Raw genomic sequence first — 17,512 nt, forward strand, 5'->3', positions numbered from 1 at the left:
TTGATATCTGTTCTTGCTGAGACAGTTTCTGATTTTGAAGGCTTGTAGATAGCTCCACCAAGCTTTGCAACATTTCTGTTCTTGTGCACCCGATACTCAAATCATTCATTTTCTGATCCCACAAGGAAGATACTGTTTAAGCCCCTCTTAATCTTGCTTCTTTCTTCTCTTCTGTCCACTGTTTTGCTCCCTCATTATCCCTGGATTTCCTACATCTGAACCACCTCCAATTTCTTCCTATGGATTTCCCAATTATTTTCTTCCCTCTCTACAGACTTTGGATTCTTGTCCACCATACACCCATCCCATTAAGCTTCCCACACCATCACCAACCTTATCAATCTCCCATCTACTGCCACCAAGCTCATTGTTTCCTTACCCTGCACTACTTGTTTCTATCTCCTACCCAGGACCAACAAACCTATGTAACTCTGCAAGTAGGACCATTGTTTCTGCCTGTTCCTGCCCCACTGAACTTGGGTCCACATTCCATGAATGCATTTTGCCCCCTTTGGTTCATTCCCTTCCCACATATATCCTTAACAGTTCACACACTCTCATTCACTTCAATCAATTTAAGTTTCCTGGCCCTGATTGCCTTACTTTCACTGTGGATGCCTAGGCCCTATAACTTATGTTCAGCTATCAGGAAGGCCTTAAAGCTCCCCACTTCATTCTAGACAACAGACCTGACCAGTTCACCTCCACCACCTCCGTGTGGCAGAACTGGTCCTCACCCTCAACAATTTTTTTTGTGTAATTTATTTTCTATTGAATTTCATCATCAAACAAACATTTCCATAAGATGTATTTCAGATACTGTACATATATATCATATAATCATATTTGCCACAAATCTCCACATAATATTTATCTGAGGTATATCAGCTCCCCCCACTTTCTCCAAACTCAAGGTGTATCTACACGGGCCTCAGCCTCAGCTGTGCCTGTCTTTTTGTGCTACATTAACAATTGCATTGGTGCTACTTCCTGCATCCATGCTGAGCTTATGAATTTCACCACATTTTCCTCCATCTTTCACCCCTACCTTTTTAGGAATATCCCTGACACTTCTCTCCGCTTTCTTGATCTTTCTGTCTCCATCTCTGAAGATAGATGATCTACTGACAACATTTATAAACCTACTAACTCTCTCAGCTATCTCAATTATACCTTTCCCACCTTATCACTTGTTAAAGTGCTAGTCCATTTTCTCAGCTCCTCCATTTCCACTGCATCTTTTTTTAGGACAAGGTTTTCCATTCCAGAATATATGTGATGTCCTACTTCAATGAACAGAGTTTCCATTCCACTACCATTTATACTGCCCTCAGTTGGATTTCCGCCATTTCCTACCCATCTTCCCAGCACCATAAAAGGGATAGGATTACCTTGTCCTCACCAACCAATCCACAAGACTCCATATCCAGCACATTATTCTCCATAACTTCTGCCATCTACAATGGGATCCTACTGTAAAGATATATTTCCTTCCCCTCCACTCTGTTTTTCACAGGGATAACTCTCTATGTAACCCCTTTGTTCACTCACCCCTACCCACTGGCCTCTCTCTTGGCACTTATTCCTGCAAGTGGGATAAGTTTTACATGTTTCCCTACATGGACAGTCCCAAGTCCAGCTGTGAAAGGAGGAGAATTGGGCATGGGGCTTGCAAACCCATCCTGTGAAAACTCAGAGCCTCTGAAATGCCACCAGGAGCTCCAAAGACCTCATTCCTGACAAAGAAAGACACCAAGAACATAGGCTACACCTGGAAACAACTTGAAAGTCTAGCCCTGGATAGAGGATTCCGGTGAGCTACCATCAGTCCAAAGCCCCAGTAGGGGTGATGGACTTAAACAACTGCCTCTACACATCTTCCTTCACAACAATTCAGGCTCCATCTGTGAGTTTGCTGGGGTCAGCTGGTGCTCTTACTGTGGCCTCCTTTAAAATGGTGAAACCTGACATAGGTTGGGGGACCGCTTTATCAAGCGCCTTTTCCTTGCTTGCCACAAAAGGTGGGATTTCCCGATGGCCACCCATTTCAATTCAACTTCCCCTTCCCATTCTAACATATCCATCCCTCTACTGCCATGATGAGGCCACACTCAATTTGGAGGAATAGCACCTACTGGTGGCCCTCCTTTCCTTTGTCCCATGGTCAACGGTCCTCTCCTATTAGATTCCTTCTTCTTCAGCCCTTTACCTCTTCCACCTAGCATCTCCCAGCTTCTTACTTCATTCCCCTCTCCCACCTACTCATTTTCCCTCTCACCTGGTTTTACCTATCTCCTGTATTCCTTCCCCTTCCTTACTTTCTTATTCAGGCTTATACCCACTTCCTTTCAAGTCCCGATGAAGGGTGTCTGACCGAAACATTGACTGCTTCATAGATGCTGCCTGACCTGCTGAGCTCCTCCAGAATTTTGGGCATATTGCTGTGGATTTCCAGCATCTGCAGAATCACCTGCGTTTACTATTAAATTTTGTGGTTCCTTCTCTAACCAGATCATCCTCTACAACCCTTCCCTTTATTTTCTTATTTACTCTGGATTTCCACTCTCGCACCTCTTCTGAAGTTCACATCCTTCCATTTATCACCTCTCACATTTCATATCGTGGACTTCTTGCCTATTCCTTCACTTCCTTTGGGCATTATTCATTATTCCTTCCTCGACAACAATGTCAGAATCCGGTTTAATATCAACAGCATACGTCATAAAATTGCAGCAGTACAATACAATACATAATAAATAAACAAAAAGAAACTGAATTACAGTAAGTATATATATGTATATTAAAGAGTTAAATTAAAATAAGTCGAGAAGAAACTATAAAATAAAAAAAATGTAGTGAGGTAATGTTCATTGGTTCAATGTCCATTTAGAAATTGGATGGCGGAGGAGAAGAAGCTCTCCCTGAATTGTTAAGTGTGTGCCTTCAGGCTTCTGTACCTCTTTCCTGATAGTAACAATAAGAAGGGGGCATGTCCTGAGTGGTGGGGGTCCTTGATGATGGAAGCAATTTTTCTGAGCCACCAGTCCTTGAATTTGTCTTGCATACAATGGAGTCTAGTACCCATAATAGAACTGACTAATTTTACAACTCTCTGCAGCTTGCTACAATCCTGTGCAGTATCTCCCCTATACCAGACAGTGATGCAGCCAGTCAGAATGCTCTCCACAGTACATCTGTAAACATTTTTGAGCGTTTGACAAACAAAATCTCATCAAACTCCTGATGAAACATAACCGTTGCCTTGGCTTCTGTTGGGACTAGGTCAGATCCTCAGAGATGTTAACACCCAGGAACCTGAAACTGCCCACTCTCTCTACTTCTGGTCCTCTAAGACGATTGTTCTACTTTCCTTTGTCTTACCCTTCCTGAAGTTCACAATCAGCTCTTTGGCCTAACTGACATTGAGTGCAAGATTGTTGCTGCGACACCACTCCACTAGTAGGTATAATTCACTCCTGTACATCCTTTCATCATCGTATGAGATTCTGTCGACAACATCACTAAATTTATAAATGGCATTTGATCTATACCTAGCTATACAGTCATGGGTGTAGCGAGAGTAAAGCAGTGGGCTAAGAGCACATCCCTGAGGTGCACCTGTGTTGATTGACAGTGAAGTGGATCTCTTATTACCAATCCTCCCAGCCACATACCTGAGTGACAGTCATCATTCCTCTGACTGAGACTACTTAGATTCTCCTCATATCCCACCTGCCTATCATCTGATATATCCCCAATGGTTTAACTCCGTCAACTTGACCCTATCAACTCATTGTGCTTAGGCCTCAAACTAAGTGTAAAATAGTTTCTGATCTACCCAATTTCCTTCTCAAACAAATTTCCCAAATTGAACAGAACTGTTTAGTGTTGCAGGTATGAGGAAGCTCAATGAAAAAATGGAATAATACAAATCAAATATGAATTTTGCAAGAAACACAAGAACTTTGGAAATGTCTTCCAGCAAAAGAAGAGCATGCAATGAATTCTCTAAGAAATATGAATATGTCAAATTCCTGCGATTGAAAAGTAGGATCAGAACAAGTACAAGTGAGATGTGCAAGAATAGTTGTGAATTGCCAAATAACCACGCCCAGGATGGTGGATCTCTGTTTATAATGAGGAAGTGACACAGAATTGCTATGTGAATTGAGTGCCATACCAAATCAGTAGAAGAAATTGCTGCAACACAGCAAAAAGCAAGAACTTTGGGATGAAGTCCAGTGAGAAATATAGGTATTACAGTAAGTTGGTATGAGAACTGTGAAAAGGGAACGCTACACTGAATCATTGTTATGAACAAGAACATTATAGCAATTCACTGGAAGAAACAAGTATCAGTCATTTGCTCTGAGAAACCAATGTATGTCTAGGAGCATATTTGGTAACAGTAGATTCCCAAGTTGAGCAGAGGATTCAGTGAATGTGTTTGATCTTGGTCAGAAGCACTAAATAGGCAAATGGAAACAGCAAACCCATTTGACAGTTGACTATATCTCCTCTACTGTTGACATAAATGATGAAGAATATCAGCTGAGAAAACAAACTACTTATTTATGATTGGCCATTTTGCAGTACCACACAAGATCAAATTCAGGCCCTTAACGTTCGCCAAATGTTTTCAAAGACTTAGAATAAATAGCTTGGAGAAACAGAAAATCTTGAAGTATTGTCAAAGATTGTTTCAGTGATTTTGATTCAGCTTGTATTGACTAAATTTCGTTTTAAATCTGAATGCCAAGGGGAAAAATTGACACAGCTTCTTAAATTTTGTCTGGACCTCTGGGTAAAAAGCAGAATGTTTTCTTTTGACTATTGAAATGCTTGTGGCATGAACATAAAGCTTGTTTAAGTACTAACTCTATGACTGCTGCTATTTTATTCATTACTGAGGAGTTCAATATTCTCCTGGATATGTAGCCTTCCCCTGGATGGCAGAGGCATTTGCTGAAATCATGTGGAATACTCATTAATCTATGCAAATTAAAGCTATGATTTATATTGGATTGCAGTGTGTGTTAGTTAGGTTGATTATCCACAGCAGAAGACAAAAAGAGGATTGACATAATTATATAATTAACATAATTTTACTATCACCAGAGAAGTATTAGATTGGCACCTAAAGGATCACTTCACCTCCATGATCAATCCTTTCTTCTTGTCTGTGCATATACTTCTATCAGTAACTAATCCTTTCCCTTTCCTAATCCACAGCCAAAGTGCAGAGCTATTTAAGAATATTCACTTAGCTTGTTCAAGTCTGTGCTGCTATGTTCTGATCTCAAATTGCTTAGCAGGACAATAGATTGTGACAGAATTCACATCATCTTGCAATGTTCAAGTGCAGCACTAATTTGTCAGGAGTTTGAAAAGTTTTGGTATATCATTGAAGACTTCTTCGGTGTAAAACCTTCTAACCCTTTGTATCACTGCTTGGTGTGAAGGCTCCAATATGCAAAATCAAAATATCAGAGGACATCTTGTAATGGGCTGAGCTGATCAGACCCAAAAGACCCAAAACAATTTGAATGTTCACGAAATGCAGCAATAAACATACAAGCACAACAAAGTAACTTAAGCCTAATTTGTTATCATTAGAATAGAAAGCATAAATAAACCACAAAAAATACTACCTAGTAAATTACAATCATATCCTTAAAGATTTCAGTGTTCACAATTCTCAGCCATCATTTGATTGTCACCGTTGTCGGGGGACTTGATTATTGCTGTTGTCAGGAGGTCTCCGAACTTCGACTTGTGAAATCAACCTGAGTCCGTCCTAGGCACCTATCGATCACAATACTTTGGCCTAGGCAAAGTCCCAAGAACCAAGGGAAAGATGCCTTATTAACTAATGGTTCAATCCATAAGCATTGAGAGACACACAGAGACAGGGAAACTGTTTGGTCTTTGTTCTCATGCCACTAAGTCAGCATGGTTTCCTTCATTCAAACAATTTGTGTTCATTGCCAGACATCCTGATGCCACTTGTGCATTGAGGCCAAGGAAGTCTCCAGCTGCTATCAACAAACATTAGACATTAACAATGTTTACCAGTTTTAAACAATGTTTAACAGACATCTTGACACCTTTCATGCTGTGATCTCACAAAGAGTTAACATATCACTTGGAGCTTAAACAACAGGAATTCTGCAGATGCTGGAAACTCAAGCAGCACACATCAAAGTTGCTGGTGAACGCAGCAGGCCAACTTGGAGCTGTTCACTTTCATCTAATATTTCACAAAATTTTAATACACCACAATAACCCTTTTAAGGTGAGTGGAGGAAAGTTTAGGGGAGATGTCAGAAGGAGTATTTTTTTACACACACAGAGTGGCAAGTGCCTGGAATGCACTCACAGGGGTGGATGTGGAGGCTGATATGCTGGGGACATTTAAGAGACTCTCAGATAGGCACATGAATAAAAGAAAAATAGAGAGTTATGGGCTGTGTAGAGGGAAGGATTAGATTGATCAAAGAGTAGACTAAAAGGATGGCATAACATTGTGGCCATAGGATCTATACTGCTTCTACCAGCTACATCATAGGAACAACCTTCCCCACCTTCTAGAGCATCTTCAAAAGGTGGTGCCACAAGGAGGCAGCATCTGTGATTAAGGCCCTCACTATCCGAGACTAGCCTTCTTTTCATTACTGCCATCATGGAGGGGGTACAGGGGCCTGGAAGATCCACACTCAGTGTTTCAGGAACAACTTGTTTCTCTCTGCCATCATACTTCTAAATGGTATTCAGCTTTTGCACTATTTATTTATTTATTGTAGCATGTAATGATTTTTGTCATCACCTGTATTGCTGCAAGTAAACAACATATGTCTGTGATAATAAACCTAATTCTGATTCTGATTCTGATTCTGATTCTGATTTTGTGGCTCAGGCTTTCCTTATTCACAGCTGGAGCTGGCTGTGTTATTTGCTCTGCTAATCCCCCTTCCAAATGAATTAATGGACAGATTAAATCTGAAAATAGGCACTGGTCTCTGAGTAGAAGATGATAATTACATGTACTACTAGGATTTTCCCCAAATAGTCAGTCCCCTGAGGAAAATTACCTATGTTAGGTAAATTATTTTCCTCAGGAGATACAGGTAATACAAGTTGATGTAATTTTTAGTGACATGTTAACTTCATTCTTCATCTCTTGTGCTTCTAATATGTGAGAATAGGAAAAATAGTCTACATTTCTACTGTGTTTCATGGGAGTGAATTTGATCCGTCTGCTACCAAAACCTGGCCGGTAACAGACCAGCAATCTGCTTTGTGCTTCACACTTTTTTTTTCACTTGAAGAAAATCTTTCATTTTGCAAAACGGTCTGGCAATGCAGTATTGATGAGGTCACACTCCTTCAGAATTTATCCTCAATCACATGATCCTTGGATAATTCTAATACTAATAAATACAGCTAATAATTTAGAGCCATTGTTGTGATGTACAATGATTACATTCTGTGCTATATTTCTCTCTGTTTGTTAATCATTATGAAGACAGCACTCAAAATAAACATAATTAGATCATTAGTCATAGAAAAGGAAATGACAGAGTAGCTTAATAACAGCATTGCTGCAGTCCTTTCAGAGGAGAGTGAAAGAAGTCTACAAGGGTTTATAAATACTGAAGTAAGACAAATTCCAGATATATATTTAAACAGAAAAAAAAATTCCTGGGGACTGAGAACATTACAAGTTATAAATGGAGCTGAATTTCAGAAGCTGAGCTACTACAACATAGTGTTAATGCCACTGGGAAGAGATATAATTTTTAGCTGTTATGTCCAGCATAAAACTCCAAAGAAAAGACTCCAAAGTATTACATGGGATAAATGAAAACAACAGTACAGGGACTAGCAATATTTATGAAAAATCCTCAACAATTATAAAGTCTAGTTAATTGGCAGAGGGCAAAGAAGAATGAATATAATTGACTAATTAACTTTGCGTTAGTTATTAGAAATATATATATCACAATCAAATTTCTAAATTGTACAAACGTTTGTATATACAAATATATAAATACACTTTCTAAGGACTTCTGAATATTATTTGGTTGCAAAAGTTGAGACTATGGAATAAAAAGGAAAGTGATGAAGAAGGAAAAAGTTGGTAGAAGGTTGTTATTAATGACAATAATTCTACTTGGTTTGGAAATACAGTGAGGATTGATATTGGGCTGTTACCCTTTACAACCTTAACTGTTAAAAATAAAAATGCTGGGTGTACTCAGCAGGTCAGGCTGCAGTGTGAAAAAAAAAACAGAAGCAATGCTTCCAACTGATGGCCTTCCATTTTCTGAGATCATTTTGCACTCCAGAAACGTTCACTCTGTTTCTATCTCCAGAGATGTTGCAGGACATTCTAAGCATTTCTGACATATTCTGGATTAGGGCCTCAGTAATTTCTTTTAAACAGCTCTTACTAGTGATCTGCTTGATAGCCTTGGTGAATTAAAAAGGAAAACCGTAGGGACAGTAAGTTTTGACTTTAGCTAAGAGGTAATAAGAGAAAAAAGAGGTCCGTTTCCTGAAGTATTGACACTGATATTGGAACAAAGAGGTAAACCGAAATGAGCATCACCTGAACTACAAAGTGAGCAGAATTGCAATGGTTTTAAGCTATTAAAATCAGGGACAAGAGGAATAATAAATAATAAATTAAAAATCATATGAATTAAGAGCCTGTCAAGCCATCAGTTTTCCATAATCCTCATTACCCATGATTCTAAATATCTACCTATTTCAGCCTCAAATAGACAATGAAAAGGAGAACATACAGCAGGTAAGACTTGGAAAAAGCATGAAAAACCCAGAATTAAACAGCATCATTGAACAGGAAAGGAAAAGAATTCTTGAGTAAAAGGAAGTTGACAGTAATTGTTGCCTGTAGAGCATCTATAGTAACCCAGAAGATTGGAAAACCTAACACAAACCGAGGACTAATATCCCAACAGGGTGGTTTGTTAGTGCTGCATAATGGGGTTTAAGCTACAGCTAGAGGGGGTTCGGAAGCAGAGTGCCTGAACAGTTAATGGAGTGGTTGGAGAGGCAGATGCTGGTAAGAGCCCAGACAAAGTTAGGAACACAGACAAGAGAAAATCTGCAGGTGCTGGAAATCTGAGCAACACACACAAAATGCTGAAGGAATTCAGCAGGCCCGGGCAGCATCCATGGGAAAAAGTACAGTTGATATTTCAGTGAAGTGGGGGCATTACCGGAAGTTTGAGAAAGGTACGAACATTGATTTCTCAAACTCCCAGCAATGCCACCTCCTCTTCACCATTTCCCATCCCCTTTTCCTTCTCTCACCTTATCTCCTTGCCTGCCCATTGCCTCCCTCTGGTGCTCCTCCCCCGTTTTCTTTCTTCCATGGCCTCTGTCTCTTTCACCAATCAACTTCCCAGCTCTTTATTTCATCCCTCCTCCTCCAGGTTTCACCTGATGTTTCTCTACCCCACCCCCCATCTTTTAAATCTACTCCTCAGCTTGTTTTTTCTCCAGTCCTACTGAAGGGTTTTGACCCAAAGCGTCAACTGTACTCTTTTCCATAGATGCTGCCTGGCCTGCTGAGTTCCTCCATCATTTTGTGTGTGTTGTTAAGAATCAGAAGGTTGAGCATGGTGCGACTAGTGTCTTGAACTGCGTAGACAGTATTTTAAGGCAAGAAGTATCGTAGGAAAGGCGGATGATAGTGCCAAAGATGAGACAGCTGGTTGACAAACTGAGGCTATGTGTAGTGAGGAGAGGCTGTTGTTTTGGAAAAATTGCAGTCAACAGGATGAGTTACAATGTAAAAGGCAGACAAAATCGAAAAGGGTGAATACAGCGTTGAAGGTGTTCCATTTGAATGTACACAGTATACAGAATAAGGTAGACGAACTTGTAGCACAGTTGTAGATTGGTATGTATGATGTTAGATTGATTCGTTAGATTCTGGACTAGTTCCTGAGGATTGGAGGGTGGCTAATGTAACCCCACTTTTTAAAAAAGGAGGGAGAGAGAAACCGGGGAATTATAGACCGGTTAGCCTAACGTCAGTGGTGGGGAAACTGTTGGAGTCAGTTATCAAAGATGTGATAACAGCACATTTGGAAAGCGCTGAAATCATCGGACAAAGTCAGCATGGATTTGTGAAGGGAAAATCATGTCTGACGAATCTCATTGAATTTTTTGAGGATGTAACTAGTAGAGTGGATAGGGGAGAACCAGTGGATGTGGTATATTTGGATTTTCAGAAGGCTTTTGACAAGGTCCCACACAGGAGATTAGTGTGCAAACTTAAAGCACATGGTATTGGGGGTAAGGTATTGATGTGGATGGAGAATTGGTTAGCAGACAGGAAGCAAAGAGTGGGAATAAACGGGACCTTTTCAGAATGGCAGGCGGTGACTAGTGGGGTACCGCAAGGCTCAGTGCTGGGACCCCAGTTGTTTACAATATATATTAATGACTTGGATGAGGGAATTAACTGCAGCATCTCCAAGTTTGCGGATGACACGAAGCTGGGTGGCAGTGTTAGCTGTGAGGAGGATGCTAAGAGGATGCAGAGTGACTTGGATAGGTTGGGTGAGTGGGCAAATTCATGGCAGATGCAATTTAATGTGGATAAATGTGAAGTTATCCACTTTGGTAGCAAAAATAGGAAAACAGATTATTATCTGAATGGTGGCCGATTAGGAAAAGGGGAGGTGCAACGAGACCTAGGTGTCATTATACACCAGTCATTGAAAGTGGGCATGCAGGTACAGCAGGCGGTGAAAAAGGCGAATGGTATGCTGGCATTTATAGCGAGAGGATTCGAGTACAGGAGCAGGGAGGTACTACTGCAGTTGTACAAGGCCTTGGTGAGACCACACCTGGAGTATTGTGTGCAGTTTTGGTCCCCTAATCTGAGGAAAGACATCCTTGCCATAGAGGGAGTACAAAGAAGGTTCACCAGATTGATTCCTGGGATGGCAGGACTTTCATATGAATGCTGGATGAACTGGGCTTGTACTCGTTGGAATCTAGAAGATTGAGGGGGGATCTGATTGAAACGTATAAAATCCTAAAGGGATTGGACAGGCTAGATGCAGGAAGATTGTTCCCGATGTTGGGGAAGTCCAGAACAAGGGGTCACAGTTTGAGGATAAAGGGGAAGCCTTTTAGGACCGAGATTAGGAAAAACTTCTTCATTCAGAGAGTGGTGAATCTGTGGAATTCTCTGCCACAGGAAGCAGTTGAGGCCAGTACATTGGCTATATTTAAGAGGGAGTTAGATATGGCCCTTGTGGCTACGGGGATCAGGGGGTATGGAGGGAAGGCTGGGGCGGGGTTCTGAGTTGGATGATCAGCCATGATCATAATAAATGGCGGTGCAGGCTCGAAGGGCCGAATGGCCTACTCCTGCACCTATTTTCTATGTTTCTATCTATGTTGTAGGCATCACTGATTCGTGGCTGAAGAAAGATTATAGCTGGGAGCTTAATGTCCAAGGATATACATTGTATCAAAAGGAGAGACAGGAAGACAGAGGACGAGGTGTTGCTCTTTTGGTAATAAATCAAATCAAATCATTAGAAAGAGGTGAGATAGAGTCAGGAGGTTTAGAATCTTTGTGAATAGAGGTAAGGAAATACGAGGGTAAAAAGACCTTGATGGGAGCTGTATGCAGATCTCCAAACAGAAGTAAAGATGTGGTCTTCAAATTAAGATAGAAAGTGCATGCCAAAAGGGCAATGGTACTATAGTCATAGGAGATTTCAATATGTAGACAGACTGGGAAAATCAGAGTGGTGCTGGATTCCAAGAGGGGGAGTTTATAGGATGCCTACAAGATGGTTTTTTTGAGCAGCTCGTGGTTGAGCCCACCGGGGGATCAGCCAGTGTATTCTGGATTGAGTGTTGTGCCATGAACCTGATTGATTAGAGAGTTAAGGTAAAAGAACCCTTAGGGGAAAGAGATCATAATATAATTGAATTCACCCTGAAATTTGTGGAGAAGCTGAAGTCAGATATATAAGTATGACAATGGAGTAAGGGGAATTACAGAGGCCCGAGAGAGAGGTTGACCAAAATTGATTGGAAAAGAACACTGGCAGGGATAATGGCAGAGCAGCAATGGCTGGAATTTCTGGAAGCACTTCAGAAGACACAGGGTATATACATCCCAAAGAGGAAGAAGTATCCTAAAGGCAAGTGGACACAACCATGGCTAACTAAAGAAGTCAAAGCCAACATAAAATCCAAGGATAGGGCGTGTACAGTTGAAGTCATGAATTTACATTCACCTTAGCCAAATACATTTCAACTCAGTTTTTTACAATTCCTGACATTTAATACTAGGAAACATTTCCTGTCTTAGGTCAGTTAAGATCACTACTTTATTATAAGAATGTGAAATGTCAGAATAATAGTAGAGCAAATGATTTATTTCAGCTTTTATTTCTTTCATCACTTTCCCAGTGGGTCAGAAGTTTACATACACTTTGTTGGTATTTGGTAGCATTGCCTTTATATTGTTTAACTTGGGTCAAATGTTTTGGATAGCCTTCCACAAGCTTCCCACAGTAAGTTGCTGGAATTTTGTTCCAGGGATGAAGTGTCTGAAGTTACCATTACTAGGGAGAAGGTTCTTGGGAAACTGAAAGTTCAGAAAGTAGATAAGTCACCTGGACCAGTTGGTGAGCACCTCTCTGTTCTGAAAGAGGTGGCAGAAGAGATTGTGGAGGCATTAGTTATGATCTTTCAAGAATCACTGGATTCTGCAATGGTTCTGGAAGACTGGAATATTGCAAATATCATTCCGCTTTTCAAGAAGGAAGAGAAGCAGAAGACAGGAAACAATAGGCCAGTAAGTCTGACCTCAATTGTTGGGAAGATGTTGGATTTAATTATTGAGGATGAGGTCTCAGGGTACTTGGAGGCACGTGTTAAAATAGGCCATAGGCAGCATAGTTTCCTCTAGTGAATATCTTGCCTGACAAATTTGTTGGAATTACTTGAAGAAATAGCAAGCAAGAAAGACAAAGGAGAATCAGTTAATGTTGTGTACTTGGACTTTCGGAAAACCTTTGACAAGTGCCATACTTGAGGCTGCTTAACAAACTATGAGTCCCTGGTATTACAGAAAAGATTCTGGCATAGATACAGAGGTGCCTGACTAGTAGGAGGCAAAGAGTGTGAGAATAAACCCAGTCTTTTCCAGTTGGTTGCTGGTGACTAGTGGTGTTCCACAGGGGTCTATGTTGGGACTAATTCTTTTTACGTTTTTGTCATTGATTTAGATGATGGAATTGATGGCTTTGTTGCAAAGTTTTCAGACAATATGAAAATAGGTGGAGGGACAGGTAATGTTGTGGAAGTAGAGAGGCTACAGGAGGACTTAGATTAGGAGAATGGGCAAAGAAGTGGCAGATGCAATACTGTGTTGGGAAGTGTACAGTCATACACTTTGGAAGAAGAAATGAAAGGGTTGACTATTTTCTAAATGGAAAGAAAATACAAAAAACAGACGTGCAAAATGACTTGGGAGTCCTTGTGCAGGAATACTTAAAGGTTAATTTGCAGGATGAGTCTGTGGTGAGAAAGGCAAATCCAATGTTAGCATTCATTTCAAGAGGGGTAGAATATAAAAGCAAGGATGTAATGTTGAGACATTATAAAGCCTAGGTGAGGCTTCACTTGGAGTATTATGAGCAGGTTTGGGCCTCTTATCTTAGAAAGGATGTGTTGAAACTGGAGAGTGTTCAAAGGACTGTCACAAAAATGATTCCAGGATTGAATGGCTTGTCATATTAAGAGCATTTGATGGCTCTTGGCCCGTATTCACTAGAATTCTGAAGAATGAGGGGCGACCTCATTGAAATCTATCAAATGGTGCAAAGCCTTGATACAGTGGATGTGGAGAAGATGGTTTCCTATGGTGAGAGTCTAAGACTAGAGAATAGAGGGGTGCCCTTTTAGAATGGAGATGAGGAAGAATTTCTTTAGCCAGAGAGTGGAATTGTTTGTCACATGCAGCTGTAGAGTCCCAGTCTTTATGTATCTTCAAGGCAGAGGCTGATAGATTCTTGATTGATCAGAGCATGAAGGGATACTGGGAGAAGGCAGGAAATTGGGACTGAGAGGAAAATTGGATCAGCTGTGATGAGATGGCAGAGCCGACTAGATGGGCCAAATGGCCTAATTCTGCTCCTGTATCTTATGATCTTATGGTCTTACTTTGGGTGGAGCCAGATATAATTTTGAGCTTTTACAAATATACATCAAGAAAGAGAGTAGCCAAGATAAATTAAGGTCCCTTAGAATGATGATAATGGGGGTTAATTGTGGTATATAAAGAAATTAACAGTGTTTGAACAAATACGTTATCTGCCTTCCTGGCAGAAAATACTAAAATCATCCCTATTACATCAATAGCAAAATAAGAGAGGAACAGAATGCAATCATAATCATTAGATCAACAATCAACTTGCTGGAAGAACTCAGGGTTTCAACCTGAAATTATGACAATTCATTTTCTGCCAGAGGTATTGTTCAATATGCTGAACACCCCAGATTCTGGCATCTGCAATCTGCAGGGTCTTCTGTCACCACCACTAGAAAAAATGTTTAGGGAGAATGTTGAATAGACGTATTTTCAAGCTTGCAATTTGCAACTGTATGTTGTCACATGAATCAATGCTGATATTTCAACTATTCACAATCCATATTTATCACTAAGATAATGTGACAAGAGTCCTTGGTGAGAATGGTTTGGACCCAAATGCTGGACAATCCAAAGTAAGGATTGTGACACAGTCTCAAACTGGATTGAAAACTGAGCACAAAACAAATGCTAGATGAAATCACAAATAGATTTTACAATTGAGCACCAAAACTCAGTTCAAGTGTTCCTTAAATAGTCAATCTTTGGCACCCAAAAAACAATTAAGAAATTTGCAGGACTGTCCTGAATCCTTAAAAGGGCCATACCAGCTATCTGTATTCCAAGGAAATAGAGTGTCACAAATAGAAATAGCTAATGGTTCCAGGGCAATATCAAACAATAATGGACTAAGAGGGCAACCCTGCCTAGTACCATGGAATAACTGAAAAAAGGGAGATCTTTGATTATTGGTAAATACCGAAGCCAAAGGAGTAAGGTATATCAATTTAATCCAAGATATAAATATAGGACTAAAATTGAATTTCTCAAGCGCATTAAACAGATATGTCCATTTGACTCTATCAAAAGCTTTCTCAGCATCTAATGAGATGATGCATTCTGGAGTTCTAGGTGAAGAAGTGCAAACAATATTCATTAATCTCCTAATATTAAAGAAAGAGTAACAATTTTTAATAAATCCAGTCTGATCAACAGAAGTAATTTGAGGCAATACATTCTCCAGTTTTGTTGTCAATATTTTAGAAAAAATCGTAGAATCCTCATTCAGCAAAGATATAGGCCTGTAAGATGCACATTCAGTAAGATCCTCATCTTTTTTAAGAATTAGAGAAATAGAAGCTCGATAAAAAGATTGTGGTATTTACCTATAGATAATGCATCCTTAAAGATTCTACATAACCAAGGAGAAAGTATAGTAGAAAAGGACTTTAAAAAATTCTACTGCATAACCGTCTGGACCAGGTGCTTTACCTGAGTTCATCGAGGAAATAACATTCTTTATTTCTTCTACCGTAATAGGTACATCTAATTTTAAACGTTCATTGGGTGGTAATTTTAGAACATTCAATTTCTTTAAAAATTCGTGCATTATAGTGGAATCATTAGGAAATTCTGATAGGTATAAAGAAATATAAAATTCTTGAAAGGATTTATTTATCTCATCATGATCAACCGTCAGAGTACCATCTTTTTTACGAATCTTAACAATCTGGCATTACCATAGCCAATTTCAGTTGATTAGCCAGTAGTTTCCCAGTTTTATCACCATGGATATTGCTATTGCTATTGCTATTCGTGACTCTCTTAATATATTTGGTATTACCCGTAGGAATGAGATACATAAATTATCACTATATGCAGATGATTTACTATTATATATTTCTAACCCTCAGAAATCCATTTCAGCAGTATTATCTTTGCTTGCTCAGTTTAGTAGTTGTTCTGGTTATAAATTGAATCTTAGCAAGAGTGAACTTTTTCCATTAAATATGCAGGCTCCCATTTATAGATTTTCACCATTTAGATTGATTACTGACTATTTTACTTATTTGGGGGTTAAGATTGCTAAGAGGCATAAGGACTTATTCAACCTCAATTTTTTACCGTTAATTAGTCAGGTTAAACAATAGCTTACTAAATGGTCCCCATTGTCTCTATCACTGATTGGCCAAATTAATGCTATTAAAATGATTATTCTATCTAAATTTTTGTATCTATTTCAAGCGGTACCAATTTTTATTCCTAAATCTTTTCTTGATACTATTGATTCTAAAATTTCCTCTTATATATGGCAGAATAAAAATCCTAGGTTAAGTCAAAAATATCTACAGAAGTCCAAGAAAAACGGTGGCTTAGCATTGCCGAATTTAAGATTCTATTATTGGGCAATTAATATTCGATATTTAATATTTTGTACACAAGATTGGGATATAATTCCAAGTCCACAATGGGTAAACCTCGAAAATTACTCTGTACAAGGGTTTTCATTAGTTTCTATTTTAGGATCTTCACTGCCTTTTGTGTTTTCTAAATTGAGTAAACAAATGGTTAACCCAATAATTAAACACACATTATGAATATGGTTCCAATTTTGTAAAGATTTTGGTTTGAACAAATTTATATTATCAAGCCCTATTATATCTAACTGTTTTTTCCAACCCTCTGTTATGGATCAAGCTTTTTTGATATGGAAAATGAAGGGTATAACACGTTTCAGTGATTTATTTTTGAATAACTGTTTCATGTCTTTTGAGCAGTTGTCTAATAAATATAACTTGCCCAGATCCCATTTTTTCAGATATTTACAAATTTAAATACCATGCTGCCTACATTTCCGACCATTTCCGATTTCATACCCAACTGATATTACGGAAAAAAATTTAGGCTTAAATCCTTATTGGAAGGGATTAATGGCAACTATGTATGATGTAATTATGAAAATACAGCCAGATATATCTGATAAAATTAAAAATGAATGGGAAATGGAACTTCAACTTCACCTACCTATAGAGAAATGGGAGAAAATTTTTCAATTAGTTCGCTCTTCCTCTGTATGTGCTAAACAAACGCTGATACAATTTAAAGTAGTGCATAGGGTTCACATGTCTAAAGATAAACTAGCTCGTTATTACTCCCATATAAATCCTATTTGTGACAGATGTCACTCTGATGTGGCCTCTTTGACTCATATGTTCTGGTCCTGCCCTCTCTTGTAAAAATTTTGGAAAGATATCTTTGATACCATTTCAACAGTTTTGCGTTTTGATTTACAACCCCATCCTATTACGGCAATGTTTGGTTTACCGATGATGGATCATAGCTCTTTATCTTCTT

Source organism: Mobula birostris, chromosome 8 (assembly GCF_030028105.1).
Source record: "Mobula birostris isolate sMobBir1 chromosome 8, sMobBir1.hap1, whole genome shotgun sequence".
NCBI lineage: Eukaryota > Metazoa > Chordata > Chondrichthyes > Myliobatiformes > Myliobatidae > Mobula > Mobula birostris.